The 17,628-nt window shown below is 43.6% G+C and overlaps 1 protein-coding gene across 2 annotated transcripts in view; it reads right to left on the reverse strand.

Annotated features, from left to right (window-relative positions):
• Positions 1–17,628, reverse strand: part of LOC115479154 (cytochrome P450 2J5-like) — a 137,880-nt gene that overhangs the window by 112,700 nt on the left and 7,552 nt on the right. The window contains exon 2 of one of the 2 annotated variants that reach the window (XM_030216933.1): positions 3,164–3,433. The gene's annotated coding sequence lies outside the window, so the exon portion shown is untranslated. Of the gene's footprint in view, positions 1–3,163; positions 3,494–17,628 lie in introns of those variants that run through there. The other variant, XM_030216932.1, reaches the window with a different exon arrangement.

Consider the following 17,628-nt stretch of genomic DNA (forward strand, 5'->3'; position numbering starts at 1 on the left):
AAGGAATGCCAAGCCAAATGCAAAGCGGAGATAAGGAGGGCAAAAAAGGACTTTGAGAAGAAATTAGCGTTGGAAGCAAAAATACATAGTAAAAACTTTTTTAGATACATTAAAAGCAGGAAACCGGCCAAAGAGTCGGTTGGGCCGCTGGACGAAAATGGTGTTAAAGGGGCGATCAAGGAGGACAAAGCCGTAGCGGAGAAATTAAATGAATTCTTTGCTTCGGTCTTCACCGAGGAGGATTTGGGGGGGACACCGGTGCCGGAAAGAATATTTGAAGCGGGGGAGTCGGAGAAACTAAACAAATTCTCTGTAACCTTGGAGGATGTAATGGATCAGTTCAGCAAGCTGAAGAGTAGTAAATCACCGGGACCTGATGGTATTCATCCCAGAGTATTAATAGAACTAAAAAATGAACTTGCGGAGCTACTGTTAGAAATATGCAATCTGTCCCTAAAATCGAGTGTAATACCGGAAGACTGGAGGGTAGCCAATGTTACTCCGATTTTTAAGAAAGGTTCCAGAGGAGATCCGGGAAATTATAGACCGGTGAGTCTGACGTCGGTGCCGGGCAAGATGGTGGAGGCTATTATTAAGAATAAAATTGCAGAGCATATACAAAAACATGGACTGATGAGACAAAGTCAGCACGGATTTAGTGAAGGGAAGTCTTGCCTCACCAATCTAATGCATTTTTTTGAGGGGGTAAGCAAACATGTGGACAATGGGGAGCCGGTTGATATTGTATATCTGGATTTTCAGAAGGCGTTTGACAAAGTGCCGCACGAAAGACTCCTGAAGAAATTGCAGAGTCATGGAATCGGAGGTAGGGTATTATTATGGATTAAGAACTGGTTGAAAGATAGGAAGCAGAGAGTAGGATTGCGTGGCCAGTATTCTCAGTGGAGGAGGGTAGTTAGTGGGGTCCCGCAGGGGTCTGTGCTGGGTCCGTTGCTTTTTAATGTATTTATAAATGACCTAGAGATGGGAATAACTAGTGAGGTAATTAAATTCGCCGATGACACAAAATTATTCAGGGTCGTCAAGTCGCAGGAGGAATGTGAACGATTACAGGAGGACCTTGCGAGACTGGGAGAATGGGCGTGCAAGTGGCAGATGAAGTTCAATGTTGACAAGTGCAAAGTGATGCATGTGGGTAAGAGGAACCCGAATTATAGCTACGTCTTGCAAGGTTCCGCGTTAGGAGTTACGGATCAAGAAAGGGATCTGGGTGTCGTCGTCGATGATACGCTGAAACCTTCTGCTCAGTGTGCTGCTGCGGCTAGGAAAGCGAATAGAATGTTGGGTGTTATTAGGAAGGGTATGGAGTCCAGGTGTGCGGATGTTATAATGCCGTTGTATCGCTCCATGGTGCGACCGCACCTGGAGTATTGTGTTCAGTACTGGTCTCCGTATCTCAAAAAAGATATAGTAGAATTGGAAAAGGTACAGCGAAGGGCGACGAAAATGATAGTGGGGATGGGACGACTTTCCTATGAAGAGAGGCTGAGAAGGCTAGGGCTTTTCAGCTTGGAGAAGAGACGGCTGAGGGGAGATATGATAGAAGTGTATAAAATAATGAGTGGAATGGATCGGGTGGATGTGAAGCGACTGTTCACGCTATCCAAAAATACTAGGACTAGAGGGCATGAGTTGAAGCTACAGTGTGGTAAATTTAAAACGAATCGGAGAAAATTTTTCTTCACCCAACGTGTAATTAGACTCTGGAATTCATTGCCGGAGAACGTGGTACGGGCGGTTAGCTTGACGGAGTTTAAAAAGGGGTTAGATAGATTCCTAAAGGACAAGTCCATAGACCGCTATTAAATGGACTGGAAAAATTCCTCATTTTTAGGTATAACTTGTCTGGAATGTTTTTACGTTTGGGGAGCGTGCCAGGTGCCCTTGACCTGGATTGGCCACTGTCGGTGACAGGATGCTGGGCTAGATGGACCTTTGGTCTTTCCCAGTATGGCACTACTTATGTACTTATGTACTTATGTACATTATAACATCCTCACACCTGTTTTCCATACCTTTCCTAATAATACCCTAAAGGTGTGCCGAGGCCTGTCTGTTGCATGGCGTAAGCAGCCACTATGGCAGGAAGGTGGCCCTGGGGTTAAACAAGCTTTTTATCACATTAATGAAAATTCAGCCAGTGGTTAAGACACATCCAGGAGCTAAATGTCTGGGCTCAGAGGGGTGTCCTGTGGATATTTAATAAAATGTTTCTTATTAGTTTGAGCCCATTTCTGAGGAACTTATTTAATTCCCTTAATTCACTGCAGGGTAACCTGCGATATTTAAGTTACTTTATTTCTTGTCTATTAGATTGTAAGCTCTTTGAGCAGGGACTGTCTTTCTTCTATGTTTGTGCAGCGCTGCGTGCGCCTTGTAGCGCTATAGAAATGCTAAATAGTAGTAGTAGTAGTAGTATTCACAAGAAGGGTAGAGACTAAGCAGACTGTAACTTTTATCATCACATCTCTAATTAATGCAGACATTAAAATATTGCCTAAGTGGTCCAGCGGGTGTTGGCATGGATATTGCCTTGTCTGTGACAGACTGATCAGGGGGGATTTGCTAAGGGGGCATCTCTCTGTTCACAACACAAGATGCCTGTTTAATATTTTACATCTGTAGCTAAGGGAAGCTTCACAACCATTTTCTCCTGCTGGTTTTAGTCAGACTGGCTAGAAAGGGTTGGTTTAAAGGAAGCAGGAGTGTGAGCGAATGAGGCCACTAGCCTGGAGAGGAGGATGAGTGAGCTAGAGACAGGAACTCAGTCTGGGGAAGGTGAGTTCAACTGGATGAGTGAGTCATTAACATTTCCCTTGGCCCAGGGCAGATTATAAATCAATAAACCATAACCCAAACCATTTCAAACCCATGCACATCCCTACTGCATATCTCGGTAATAAATCTTTTGCTTTATTAACAATCACATGTACAGACTATTCGTGGAGCTTGCTATCCCTCAGCCCCGGGTCGTACAGAGCAGGCTAATTTTCAAAAGGAAATTCTGGGCAACTCTCACCCCAATCAATAGAAGGCCCAGTACATAAGGAACCCACAGAGGATTTTGGCCATAGGAAAACTCTTCCTCTTTGCATACGATACTTCTCTCTTCCCCATTTCAGTGGAAAATACTGATAAATACCTGACTTAAACTGTCCCGGTCAATCCTGAAACGCAGAGTCCACAGGTTACCAAGGAAGGGCAGCGGTGTGGGTCCAGGAGGTAACCGTTTGCCAACCCACTGCAGTTTCAAGAACTGAGCAATAAGCACAGAGAGAATCAGAACAGATAAAAATAAAACTATGCTTAGCATCTTGTCTTCAGCGCTGCAGGATGTCTCTGTCACCTTCTTTCTTCAATCTCTTGGCTAATATCTCATCTCCGTTCTTAAACCAGATTTCTTCTGTAGTCTCTGTCATATAAACATTGTTTGATTATTCGTATGTAACTTCTACAAAGTTAATAATTAATCTTAGAATGATTGTAATGCCTTAGTCACAAACCAGGAAACTTGAAAAAATTTGGTGTAAATCAAAAAACATCACCTTTAATACCTGGAAACAATCACAAAGAAATTATAAGAAAGCCATCAAACAAGTCAAAAGATCTTATTACTCAAGAAAGATTACAACTTCCGGGACAGACCTAAGAAAACAATTTCAATTTATAAAAAATCTTCTCAACACCGACCCAATTACAACATCATCCTCAAACTGTCCATTTGCCAACCAACTAGCCAAATACTTTAAAGATAAAATCATCAATCTCACAAGATGATTCCAGTATTGATAGCTTTCTTGATGAACTGGACCCAGATATTGACCAAATACCAGCCGACCGCTCCTGGACAAACTTCACCCCCCTTACTACTGAAGAAATCACCACTTCATTATCCAAACTCTCTAAAGCACACTGCCACCTTAATGGAGAATGCACCTGCTCGCTTCATTACAGACCTCATCACTCACCTAAACTTCCTCCTTCAACAGGGATCCTTCCTCATCGAACATGGCAATATATTACTTACACCCATACCAAAAAACACCAAGAAACCTGCAGATGATATCACCAATTACCGCCCTGTGGCCTCTATCCCTCTATTGACCAAACTACTGGAAAACAGAGTAACTCAACGAATTCATACAAAAGTTCTCCATCCTTCATGAGTCACAGTCGGGCTTTCAACCTGCCCACTGCACAGAAACGGTATTACTCACCTTAATTTCCAAATTCAAAAATGAAATATCATTTGGAAACAACAGCCTCCTTCTGCAATTTGACTTGTCTAGCGCATTTGACATGGTGAATCATGATATCCTTACAAAGCTACTTGACAAACTTGGAATCGGTGGAAACATCATCAAATGGATAAAAGGTTTCATCACCTCAAGATCCTATTGAGTCAAATCAACCAAATCTCCTCTCCTTGGTCATCAGGCTGTGGGGTGCCCCAGGGTTTACCTCTTTCCCCGATCCTCTTTAACCTCATGATGATCCCTCTAGCCAAATCCCTTTCTAAATTTGGACTCAATCCCTTCATTTATGCAGATGATGTTACCATTTTTATACCTTTCAAATCCAACATAGCAGAAATCTTTGATAAAATAGTTAAGGGAATGAACATCTTAGCCTCTTGGGCCAATGCTTTCAAGATGAAACTGAATAAGGAGAAGACACAATGCCTAATCCTCACATCCCAGTACTCTACTCTCACTCTGACTACTCCTGACGTCACCATCCCCATATCAGACAACCTAAAAATACTAGGAGTAGTACTAGACAAACACCTAACCATGGAAAATCAAGCAAAAGCTACGACAAAGAGAATGTTCAACATGAAGTGGATACTAAAGCGTGTGAAACCCTATCTTCCCCTAAAAACCTTCCGCAATTTGGTCCAATCCACTGTACTTATCCATGTTGACTACTGCAATAGTATTTTTATTGGATGCAAGGCCCAAGTCCTGAAAAAACTCCAAACTGCCCAAAACACGGCAGCCAGACTTATTTTTGGTAAGTCGTGGTTTGAGAGCGCAACACCTCTCCGTTTAAAACTTCATTGGCTTCCTATTATGGAACGAATAAATTTCAAAGTCCACACGATGATTCACAAGATTATCTACGAAGACTCCCCAACTTACATGTATAATCTGATTGACCTTCCTACCAGGAATTGCTCTAATTCTTCTCGAACTTATCTAAACTTACACCTTCCCAACTGTAAAGGAATCAAATACAAAACATAATATGCATCCAATTTCTCCGTTATAGGCAGCAAGCTCTGGAACATCCTACCAAGATCGATTCGTATAGTCAATAACCATCTACCCTTCCGGAAGCTACTTAAAACTCACGTTTTCAAGCAAGCCTACACATACGACTTGACTTAAATTAGAAATCCATCTGCGATACCTAGATCTGACTACTTGGCACAATTTAAATATGCTTTTTCCTTTTGAATTCATCCATCTCTGAACTATTATTATACATTCTTTATTCACAATACTTTACCCAACTTACACCCTCTTCTGTTCCCTACCTCTTCCACCTTCCTCCCTTATCCTTTCTTAGTCCAGTGGCGTAGCTACGGTACTTGACACCCGGGGCCGGTCATTTTTTAACACCCCCCTCCAAAATCTAGTACTAGGCATGTCGAGAATACAAAACAATCAGGACCTATAGAGCAATTCTACCATACTATAAGCAGTCATTTCTACGAATCACACAAAGAAAAGGAAAACATCTTAAAACACTACAGTGAGCACTAGAACATCAATTCACCTATTGTAAAACGAAACCAGACAGAATAGTACAGATCGTCGATCCTGCACAGTCAATGCCAACTGAAAGCCATGTCTTTTTCACAAACACAGATACACCCTAATCCACTATAGAATAAGTAGTAATATTTAAACTTTCTATTTAGACAAAAATTAAACTGAACCCCCAAGATGCCAGACTCTGCATACAATGCAACACCACAGAAACAGAAAGTGTCCCCTAGTACTGTGCAAAATATAAAAACAGCAGATGTAAATTTGAAAAAAAACTAACAAGTACCAATCACCACTTTACAAATTAACAAATAGAAATAAAACAAATATAGAGAATAAAATAATACCATTTTATTGGACTAATACATTTAGCTTTCAGAGGCCAAAACAACCTTCCTCAGGTCAATACAGTATAGTGCTGTTACAGTATCCTAGATAGGATCCTGACCTGAGGAAGGGGGTTTTGTCCTCCAAAAGTTAGCCAAAATGTATTAAAATTAGTCCAATAAAAAGATTACCTTGTTTACATGTTCTATTATAAACATTTATTAACACAGCTACAATACTACTTTATCCTAAAGCAAAAAAATAAAAATATATATTTTATTTACAGTTTGTCTCTGGTTTCTGCTTTCCTCATCTTCTTTTCACTGTCTTCCTTCCATCCAGCATCTGTCTTTGTTCTCTCTCTGCCATCCAGTGTCTGCCCTCTCTGCTGTCCCCTCCATCCAATGTCTGCCCTCTCTCCCTGCCCCTTCCATCTACATTTGCCATCTATCTCTGCCCCTTCCATCCACCATCTGCCCCTGTCTGCCCTCTCTCTCTCCCCCTTCCATTCACTGTCTGCCCTTTCTATCCCTTCCATCCACTGTCTGCCCTTTCTCTCTGCCCCTTCAATCCACCATTTGCCCTACCTCTCCCATCCATCCAGGGTCTGCCCTCCCTCTCACTCCCCCTTCCATCCAGGATCTGTCCCCTCTCTCTGCCCCTTTTTTTCAGCCCCCCAGTTCCAGCCCCACTATCCCACCAGTCCCCAGTTTCATCCCCAGCCCTTTTCTCCCACGTCCTGAGCTTCAGCCCCCAGCCACTTCTCCCTGTCCCCTTTTCAGCCCCCAGTTTCAACCCCAGCCCTTTTCTCTCACCAGTCTCGAGCTTGAGCCCCAGCCACTTCTCCCTGTCTCCTTTTCAGCCCCCAGTCCCCACAGTTTCAGCCCCTGCCCCTTTTCAGCCCCCAGTCCCAGTAGTAGCCCCCTTATCCCACCTACTCTCCTTTTCAGCCCCCTTCATCCACATGCCTTGCATTAGGGCCCCTCTTTTCAGCCCGACCCATTCTCCCACCTGACCCAGGCATGCCCCATTTTCCCTCATGACCCCTTTTCAGACCCCAGTTCCAGCCCCCTTCTCCCATTTGAGAGCCCCCTCCCCACCCCCCTTCTCCCACCTGAGAACCCCCACCCCTTCTCCCATCTGAGAATTCCCCCCTTCTCCCATCTGAGAACCCCTTCCCCTCCCCATCTGAGAACCCCCAAAACACCCCTCCCCACCCCAATCCCCTTCTCCCATCTGAAAATCCTCCCCTCCCCATCTGAGAACCCCCACAACACCCCGACTCAATGACAGCCCTCTTCTCCTGCCACCACCCTACCTTTATGTTTAAGCATTTTTTATTACAACTTCAGCACGTTACAACTATGTCAACAATACACTGCAAAGTTCCACAAACATACCATGCTGTATGCAAATATCATAATACACCATAACATCTTAATAACTTTTTGAAAAAGAATTCCCCCCTCCCCTTATCCCCCCTTCCTCCCTCCCTCTAAACTTCCAACAATGCCCTTCAACATCAACTGCATGTTAAGTTTTATCTCCCCCATCCTTTCCCCCCCCCCCGTCTTGTAGATTAGATACTTCGATCATCACTAAAAACGAACCTGTCTCCCCTCTCCCTCCCCTCCCCGTCTTGCACCTCCCCTTCCAACCTTGCCACCACCACCCTACCTTTAAAAAAATTTTGTGGACTTCCGGTGACGTCATGAGCTAGGGAGCAGCGTGCTACCGAAGCTCCGAGACCCCTGACTCCACCAAAGTCTAAATTCCTACGCGGTGGAACCTGCAGATCGGTTCTGTTATATGGACAAGTACATCAGAACGCTCCCAGTAGATATGGCACAAAAATCCACGAAAAACGAAAAGACTAAAGTAAGCAGAGAAGATGTAAAAATGGCGGAAGAGGCTGCAGCAGCGGCATCCGCATTTACTGAGACTCAGCTATCGCAACTCACTCAAGCGATCGCAAAAGCATGGGAGCCAAAATGAGAGGCGTTAAACAACAAATTAGAAACCTACCAGATGGCGCTGGACGGGATGGGGATCCGAGTAGAAGATCTGGAGATGAGAGTCTCAGCAGTTGAAGACGAACGCCTGCGGATTTAGCTCGGACATTGTAAGTTTAAAACGCCAACTTACAGAGCAGCGGAGCTTGCTGGAGGAATATGAGAACCGTGCACGTCGGAATAACCTACGGATTGTTGGTCTGGACGAGGCGCTCCCTGAAAGAAACCTTGAAACGTGGTTGGAAACGTGGCTTTCAAAAGAGCTGGCGGTTACGGACACGATAGGCACAGTTATCATAGAAAGGGTGCACCGTGTGGGCCGCAGGATGGAAGATCGTAATCGCCCACGAATGGTTGTTGCGAAGATATTAAATTACCGCCACAAAATAGAAATCCTTCAAGGTTTTAAACATAAGCGAGACTCATTGAAATACAATAATAAAGGCATACTGATATTTCAAGACTTTTCTACAATAGTACAAGAAAAGCGGAAACAGTATCATCCTCTTTGCTCTGCTCTGGTACGCAAGAATATCCGCTTTTCATTGCAATACCCAGCCCAACTGAAAGTGTTCGTGCAAGACCAGTGGAAAATATTCCCTACAATGCCGGAAGCGAAAAAATATTTAATAGAAAACAAAATCATTGAAACTGTCTGAACTTGGACTTAACTACAGTATGATGGAGCGATCTGTAGGAGATGCAATGTTTTGGAACTTATGAGTAAATGTATGTATAATGTTTGGTTGAAATGTGGAGTTTGGGGTCTCCAGTGTTCGCCAGGGTCTCTATTCCAGCGCCTGACCAGATTGGGTGCATGGAAGAGGGTACATGTTTGAATTGGGGGGTACAGGGACGGGAGGGGGGTTGGAGTGCAGAAGGGCCCTTATCAAATGGTCAATACAGGTTATCTGTTGAGGAAAACAAAAGCAGGACATGCGTGTGTGCGGAGTGCGGGAGTTTCAGAGAGCTCCAACATGTGCTTGATGGTTCAGGGAGTGCCCCTAAGAAACAATAGAGACAGAATTGTTAATATCATACTAAGGGTATGCCAATCAGAATAATATCATGGAATGTGGGGGGTATAACGTCCCCCATGAAAAGAAATAAAATATTAACGGCCCTAAAAAGATATAAGGCTGATATAGTCTGCCTGCAGGAAATACGGCTCGGCAATGTGGAACATACAAAGTTACAAAGAGCATGGGTGGGAGAATGCTATGCAGTGGCAGCCAGGGGACGCCGAGGTGGAGTGGCGGTATTAGTCCGAAAAGGATTGGCATGTAGGATATCAGTGGTGGAGAAGGGGGAACAAGGCCGTACTATTATATTAAGAGTGTGGGTGCAGGGTATTGAATTTTTATTAGCAGGAGTGTATGGCCCAAATGAACACGACCGGGAGTTCTTCCAGTCACTAGAAAGTAGATGCCTGCAGCATAAGTTAGATAAACTGATAGTACTAGGTGATTTTTGTTGGATTATTTGTAGTAAATAATTAGCAGATTTTAGTACACACAGCTTCAGCTTTAGAAATGTTAATTTCTTTCTTCATCTCTCTCTCATTCACCCCTGAATAATTCACTGCTGAGTCACTTTAAAGTTGAAGTAACAAAACATCTGTTTACTCACAGTTTGTAGTTAGATTATAATCAGACAGGCTTATATATACATATTACTATACATTTGTATTATCAGCTCCTTCCATGTGCTTAGATGGTAATGGATGCTCACACCACCATAGATCCTCTCAGGTTAGGAGAGATCATGAGCTCCATGTGCTCCATGTGCTGCATGTGCTGCATCTACCCCCACAGGAAGTTACATAGCTATGTGACCTCTCTAAGTAATTCACATCAGAGGTCACAGAGTAATCACAGAGAAATAATAGGTGACAGGCAATGCATGTAAAATACAATTACATTCCAACAAACCCCTTCTCATGCATAACTGTCATGCAATTATTTATTCATACAAAGTCCAAGCTTTATACGCAGATTCACAAAATGTTCTCTGGGTAATGGTTTGGTCATGATGTCAGCTGTCATCTCACTGGTGTGACAATAGTGTAGACTGATGACCCCTTCTTTTGCCAACTCTCGCACGTTGTGGTATTTCGTTGCGATGTGCTTGGTGCGTGACTGAACCTTGTCATTCTGTGACAGACGGATGCAGCTCTGATTATCTTCCATTATCTGGATTGGTCTCTTTTCAGCTATTCCAAAATCCAGCAAAAGTTTTTCAATCCACATCAGTTCTCTGCACGCTTCCGATACGGCCACGTATTTAGCTTCTGTAGAAGACAAACTCACAATACTTTGTTTATGACTGGCCCATGAAATTTGTACATTTCCATACATAAACACATATCCACTTGTGGATTTATAATTAGAATGATCCCCTGCCCAATCTGAATCACAGTAACATATTAGTTTTGGATTACTATTGGCTGAAATCTTTAATTTACAATCAATGGTACCCTTTAAATACCTTACCATCCTTTTAACTGCAGTCCAATCTGATTTGGTAGGTGAGCTGACCCTTCTGCTCAAAATTCCTACTGCATTTGCTATATCAGCCCTGTATGTGGTAGCTAGATATAAAAGCTTACCTATGGCTGATCTATATTGGATGTTATCTGGTAAAGGTTCTCTTACTGTTTCATCCTTCAGAAAATCAGTGATCATGGGAGTGCTTACAACTTGGGCATCTTGCATACCTAAACTTTCAATAAGCTCATTTATTTTCTGCTTCTGGCTTAGAAGATAAGAACCATCATTTTGTTTCTCAATTTCTATACCAAGATAGTATGACACATTACCAAGTTCTTTTATCTCAACATTGTGGTTTAAACATTTTACAATGTCCTTGTACTCTTGCTCACTTTTGCTTGCAATGAGCAGATCATCAACAAAAGCTAAAATGTATGCATATTGTCCATTTGTGCACCTAGTGTACAAGCATTTATCTGCTTCACCTTGCTTAAATCCTAAATTTGTCAATATTTCATGCAATTTATCATCCCAACATTCTGCACTTTGCTTTAATCCACAAAGACCTTTGTTTAATTTACACACTAGCTGTCTTTGTTTTGTATTTATGAAACCTGTTGGCTGTTCCATGTACAAGTCTTCAGTTATATCTCCGTGAAGAAACGCTGTTTTCACATCAATGTGGTTGACTTGCATGCCTTTTGAGACTGCAATGCTCAGAAGTGTTCTGATTGTCGTGTGTTTCACTACAGGTGCAAACACTTCATCAAAATCTTCTCCATATTTTTGAAGATATCCCTTTGCGACTAATCTGGCTTTATACCTTTCCACTTTTCCTTGTGCATTCCTTTTTAACTTGAATACCCATTTGCATCCTATAGCTTTCTTGCCAGGAGGTAATTTTGTAAGAATCCAAGTATTATTTTTATCCAATGCATCAATTTCTTCTTGTGCAGCTTTATGCCATTCAGCAGCTTCTTCTGCTGGCATTTTCTCAATCTCATCCCATGTTAAGGGCTCTTGAGCTTCTGCTGACTTTGTTAGGTAAGACAGTCTTGGGGGTGGAACACCTTTGTTTTCCCTGGATGAGCGTCTGACAACAGGTTGGTCTGACCTTTCCGCATCCTCTAAATCTGAGAGTCCTTCTCCAATTGATTCCCCTTCTCCAACTGTACTGTCTTCTTCAATGATCCTTTCTGTGTCTGCTTCCTCTGCCTGTTCCTCATTAGATACAGGTGAGTTGCTTTCAGACATCTGCCTTGGTATGGCATTTATATACACTGGCATGTCTATTATGGTTCTAGTTTCATATTCTGGATGATAAGGCTCATCTGGGATAATCCAGCCTTTATCAACCCTTTTGTTTTCATCAAAATATGTAACATGTCTTATGCCAACAATGCCAGTTTTCAGATTCAAAATTCTATATCCTTTGTGTCCTGGAGCATAGCCAACTAAAATGCCCCTTTCTGTTGTGGAATCCAGCTTATGCCTTCTTTGCTTTGGTATATGAGCATATGCTGTACTTCCAAATGTTCTTATGTGTGACAGGTTTGGCTTCCTACCATGCCATGTCTCATGTGGTGTGCGCTCAGCGCCTTTAGTTGGCATTCTGTTTTGTAGGTACACTGCTGTGAGAATGGTTTCCCCCCATAGTCTTTTAGGGAGATTGCTATCTGACAGCATACATCTGGTCATTTCCACAAGTGACCTAAATTTTCTCTCTGCAACAGAATTTTGCTCTGGTGTATAAGCTACTGTTGTGATATGCTGAATGCCTTCTTGTTCTAGAAATGTGCGCATGCTTTGTGAAGTGAACTCACCACCATTGTCGGTCTGAAGAACCTTTGGTTTTCTTTCAAATTTATTGCTCACCATGGCTACGTATTTCTTCAGCATGTCTGTGACTTGACTTTTCTCTTTCAGCAAATAGGCCACACAATATCTAGAGAAATCATCCAAGAATATTAGCACAAATCTGTTATTTCCCAATGATGGGATATTAAACGGTCCACATAAGTCACTGTGTATTAAGTCCAGCACTTTATTACTCCTATTTCCTGTGTATGCAGGAAATGAGGGTCTCACACCTTTTTGAGTAACACAGTCTATGCATTTCTCCATTTTACCAGTATCTGCACTTATCTGAATGCCGGTGGCTAGTTGCTTACTGTAAAGATCCTGGATCACCTTAGAATCACGATGTCCCAGGCGGCGGTGCCAGATTTCCAGACTACATTTACCATCATTCTTCCTTACTTGCGCCATATGTGAGGCTTCACCTGAAATGCTCAGTTTATAAACATCATTATGCATAAAAGCTTCAGCATACACTTCATCATTTTTAGAGATTGTGCACTTACTGTTTTCAAAATGAATCGCAAATCCCTTCTTATCTAATGTAGATACACTAAGCATATTGCAAACTGCTTGGGGAATATACAAGACATCACTTACAGGAATTTCTTTAACTTCATTAGACACTTTGCATTTTAAGAATCCAATACCTTTTGCTTGGATCTTAGCAGTCCCTGCGTTTGCAGTTTTAAGAATACCTTCCTCTGGACACATTTCCTGAAAGAAATTCTTACAATTGGTTAAATGGCATGTGCTCCCCGAATCCAAAATCCAAGTACTTTCATTTGAATTATTATTTACCATAGTCAAAGATTTTTCTGCCATTAGAAAGCCCTTGTGTTTATCTTTGTCCTTCATACATTTCCTGGTTTGAAAATTCTTTAGTTCCATTGGCTTAGGTGAGCTAGAGGGAGTGTTTTGTGTTTCCTTACACCATTTAGATACATGTCCCTCCTTTCCACATGAGTAGCAAATCAGCTTGCCCTTGGGTGGAGTTTTCCCATAGCTCCGCCTTCCTCTGTTCTTTGCCAAGAAATTTGTTTCATTTCTCTCTGACTTGCTTTGAGAACACATCTCCTCAGAATCATTTATTATGCATTCCTGCCTTAGTTTTGATGTTGTCTGTTCAAAAGATTGCCCTTCAATGGCCTCATTTACAGACCTAAAAACATCAAACTTCTTTGATAGTGAGGTAAAAAGAAATGCTCTTTTCAATGCATCACACATGGGAATTCCTGAAAGTTCTAACTTTTGAAATGAAGACATAAGATGCATAATGTGATCATTACATTTACTTTTATCCCTTAATTTGGTTTCATTCAACTCTGCTAACCAAATTGGTTGCTGCTTTGCATATGTAGTTGCATACATAGTTCTCAGTTTATATAAAATGTCCTTTGGTGTATCTTTTCCCTCCACTAATATGGCTTGTTTCTCTGAGAGAGCTTCCAAAAGCATGCACTTCACATAATAGTTTGCATTGTCCCATTCAGCCATATTTTCAGCTGTTCTGTCTTGGTCTAAGCATATATCTAATCTTTTTGCTCGAAGGAGACATATGAATCTTAGTTCCCACTGCTGATAATTAAACTCAGTTAATTTAGGCACCTTGAGAGAATAGAACAATGGTGAATTTCTTCCCTCAGCCATTTTCTTAGCCTTCTGTCTGCTGTGTGGGGGGAGAGAGAGACAGACTGAATCTTTCCTTTAAAACTTAAGAGAAAAATGTGGCTTTTTTTTTCTGCCTGGTAATATTTCTCTTCTTTTTCAATTCCTGGCCCCTGGGCCCATAACCCTTTTGTTGGATTATTTGTAGTAAATAATTAGCAGATTTTAGTACACACAGCTTCAGCTTTAGAAATGTTAATTTCTTTCTTCATCTCTCTCTCATTCACCCCTGAATAATTCACTGCTGAGTCACTTTAAAGTTGAAGTAACAAAACATCTGTTTACTCACAGTTTGTAGTTAGATTATAATCAGACAGGCTTATATATACATATTACTATACATTTGTATTATCAGCTCCTTCCATGTGCTTAGATGGTAATGGATGCTCACACCACCATAGATCCTCTCAGGTTAGGAGAGATCATGAGCTCCATGTGCTCCATGTGCTGCATGTGCTGCATCTACCCCCACAGGAAGTTACATAGCTATGTGACCTCTCTAAGTAATTCACATCAGAGGTCACAGAGTAATCACAGAGAAATAATAGGTGACAGGCAATGCATGTAAAATACAATTACATTCCAACAATTTTAACTTAGTCTTAGATCCAAAGGAGGATACCTCAAACCCCACCTCGTCACATTACTCAGGGCAAAGGGCGAGAGAATTGAAACTGTTTGTAAAAACATTAAACTTAGTAGATGCATGGAGAGCGCTGCACCCTGGAGAAAAGGATTACACGCACAGGTCCAGGGTGCATAGCACCTTAGCGAGATTAGATTACATACTGGTAGAGCGGTCCATGCTCTCGCAGGTAAAGGCAACCCACATAGGACCAGAAGAGATATCAGATCACGCCTCAGTGCGGTTAGACCTCGAGGCCCCGGGTGATGGTGTAGGGGGAGTAGGACGGAGATATCCCGCATACTTATATAAAGACCCCCTTTTCCAGGACTACCTGGCAAGTAAATGGGGTGACTATGCGCTTAATAATGGGGAACATGCACAAACGGACCCATCGTTGTTCTGGTCTGCCTCGAAAGCAGTCTTACGAGGAGATATCATAGCCTATTGCAGCATGAAGAAGAAACGCCGGGTAGCGAATATCTTACAACTAGAAATAAAGCTAGCGAGAGCCAACAGAATATACGCACAGAAGCCCACGCCAACTGCCCTAGAGAATCTGAAGGTAATCCAAATAACTCTAAATACCTTACTACATGAAAATGAGACCAGGTCGTTGATTTACTATAAATATAAACTACATCGTTTTGGTAACAAAACAGGGTGGCTGTTAACTAGAGTAATAAAAAACTGGGGAGGGCCCCAGGTGGTAGCCGTGTTACGGGATGAAAAGGGTAAGCCCGTGGTCACACAGAAAGAAATAGGACAAGCCTTTACCAAATATTTCGCCTCGCTCTACACGGCCGATACTCCACCAGACAAGAGCTTGGTGCAGGATTACTTAGACAAAGCAGGGCTTACCAGGTTGATGAGCGAAGAACAGGCCAAGCTAAATGCCCCTTTGACTTTAGTAGAACTACAGCAGGCAATTAAAAGACTCAAGTTACGCATGGCGCCAGGACCCGATGGGTACTCCGGGGAATATTACAAAACCCTACCCTAGAAGCACAAATCGCATTATTAGACTACTATGAGGAGGTGATAGAGAAGGGGGGCTTCCCTCAATATGCCAACTCAGCCTTAATCACGTTAATACCAAAGCCTGGAAGGCCTCACAACAGAGCAGAGGATTTTCGACCAATATCTTTGTTGAATGTTGATACTAAATTGTTGGCAGGAATATTAGCAGAAAGGCTTGCAAAATATTTACCCAAACTAATAGGAGTTGAGCAAGTAGGTTTTGTCAGAAACAGACAAGCAACACATAATGTCTGCCGCTTGCTGCTGGCGATGGCGTCCTGCCAGGAGGGGGAGGTCCCATCCGTAGTGGTAAGCCTAGATGCCGATAAGGCGTTTGATAGGGTGGGATGGGAATATTTATTTCATACTATGACAACCATGGGAATTACAGGTTGGTTCTTGCGGGCCACTCAGACCCTTTATTGTAAACCGGGAGCACAGGTTTTGGTTAATGGTATACGAGAGAAAGAGTTTGAGATCATGAGGGGCACTAGGCAGGGCTGCCCTCTTTCTCTCTCCCTATTTGTGATATCACTGGAGCCACTTTTACGTACACTTGTGAGGCAAAAGGACATTGTAGGAGTCTCAATGGCGGGGCAACAGGTGAAAGTACTAGCCTTCGCTGACGACTTGCTGCTGACCATCACCGACCCACCTAGATCGATGAGGGTTTTATTAAATGAAATAGATAGATATGGACAGATCTCAGGTCTCAAATTAAATCTGGCCAAGTCATCAGCCATGGAAGTAGTTCAAGGAGACCACCATGCTTGGAAAACTAAATTCCCCTTTACTTGGGAAAAACATTTTATTAAGTACTTGGGAGTACGCATACCAGTAAATTTGCCGCAGTTATATGAGCTCAATACAGAAAAGCTACTTATACACACAAAATTAAGCTTGCAAGCCTGGAGTGCACTCCCAGTGTCTCTGTTAGGGAGGATAGCATTATTCAATATGATCATAGCCCCCAAATGGATTTACTAGCCGTTAAGCCCGTTAAAACGGGCAAGTATTGGTATGCTCTATTTTGATGTATAACTCCCTCCCTCCCTCCCCTCGGCTCCCCGCCCTTCCTCCTTCCCTCCCTCCCAGCTCCAAGGCCCGATTCCCTCCCAGCTCCATGGGCCCCCCCTCCGTCCCTCCCAGCCAGCTGCAAGGCCCCCCTCTGTACATCCCTCCCAGCTCCAAGGCCCCCCTACTTCTGACCTCCTATGTCCAGCATCCTCCCTCCTTCCCTGCCAGCTTCAAGGCCCCCAGTCTTTTCCTCCCTCCCTAGCTCCAAGGCCCCATTCCCTCCCCTCCCAGCTCCAAGGCCCTCCGTCCCTCCCCTCCCTCGCAGCTCCAAGGCCCCCTCCTCCTTCTGAGCATTTATCCTGCCTTCCCCTCCCCCCCCGAGGTCGCTGTTGTCACCGCTACCGCTCCCCCCCCCGAGGCGCCACCGGCCCCTCCCTCCCAGCTCCAAGGCCCGATTCCCTCCCAGCTCCAAGGGCCCCCCTCCATCCCTCCCAGCCAGCTGCAAGGCCCCCCTCTGTACATCCCTCCCAGCTCCAAGGCCCCCCTACTTCTGACCTCCCATGTCCAGCATCCTCCCTCCTTCCCTGCCAGCTTCAAGGCCCCCAGTCTCTCCCTCCCTCCTAGCTCCAAGGCCCCATTCCCTCCCCTCCCAGCTCCAAGGCCCCCCGTCCGAGCCAGCTCCAAGGCCCCCCTCCGTCCCTCCCCTCCCTCGCAGCTCCAAGGCCCCCCTCCTCCTTCTGAGCATTTCTCCTGCCTTCCCCTCCCCCCCCCCGAGGTCGCTGTTGTCGCCGCTACCGCTCCCCCCCCCCCCGAGGTTG

This window comes from Microcaecilia unicolor, chromosome 10, assembly GCF_901765095.1.
Source record: "Microcaecilia unicolor chromosome 10, aMicUni1.1, whole genome shotgun sequence".
Classification (NCBI taxonomy): Eukaryota; Metazoa; Chordata; class Amphibia; order Gymnophiona; family Siphonopidae; genus Microcaecilia; species Microcaecilia unicolor.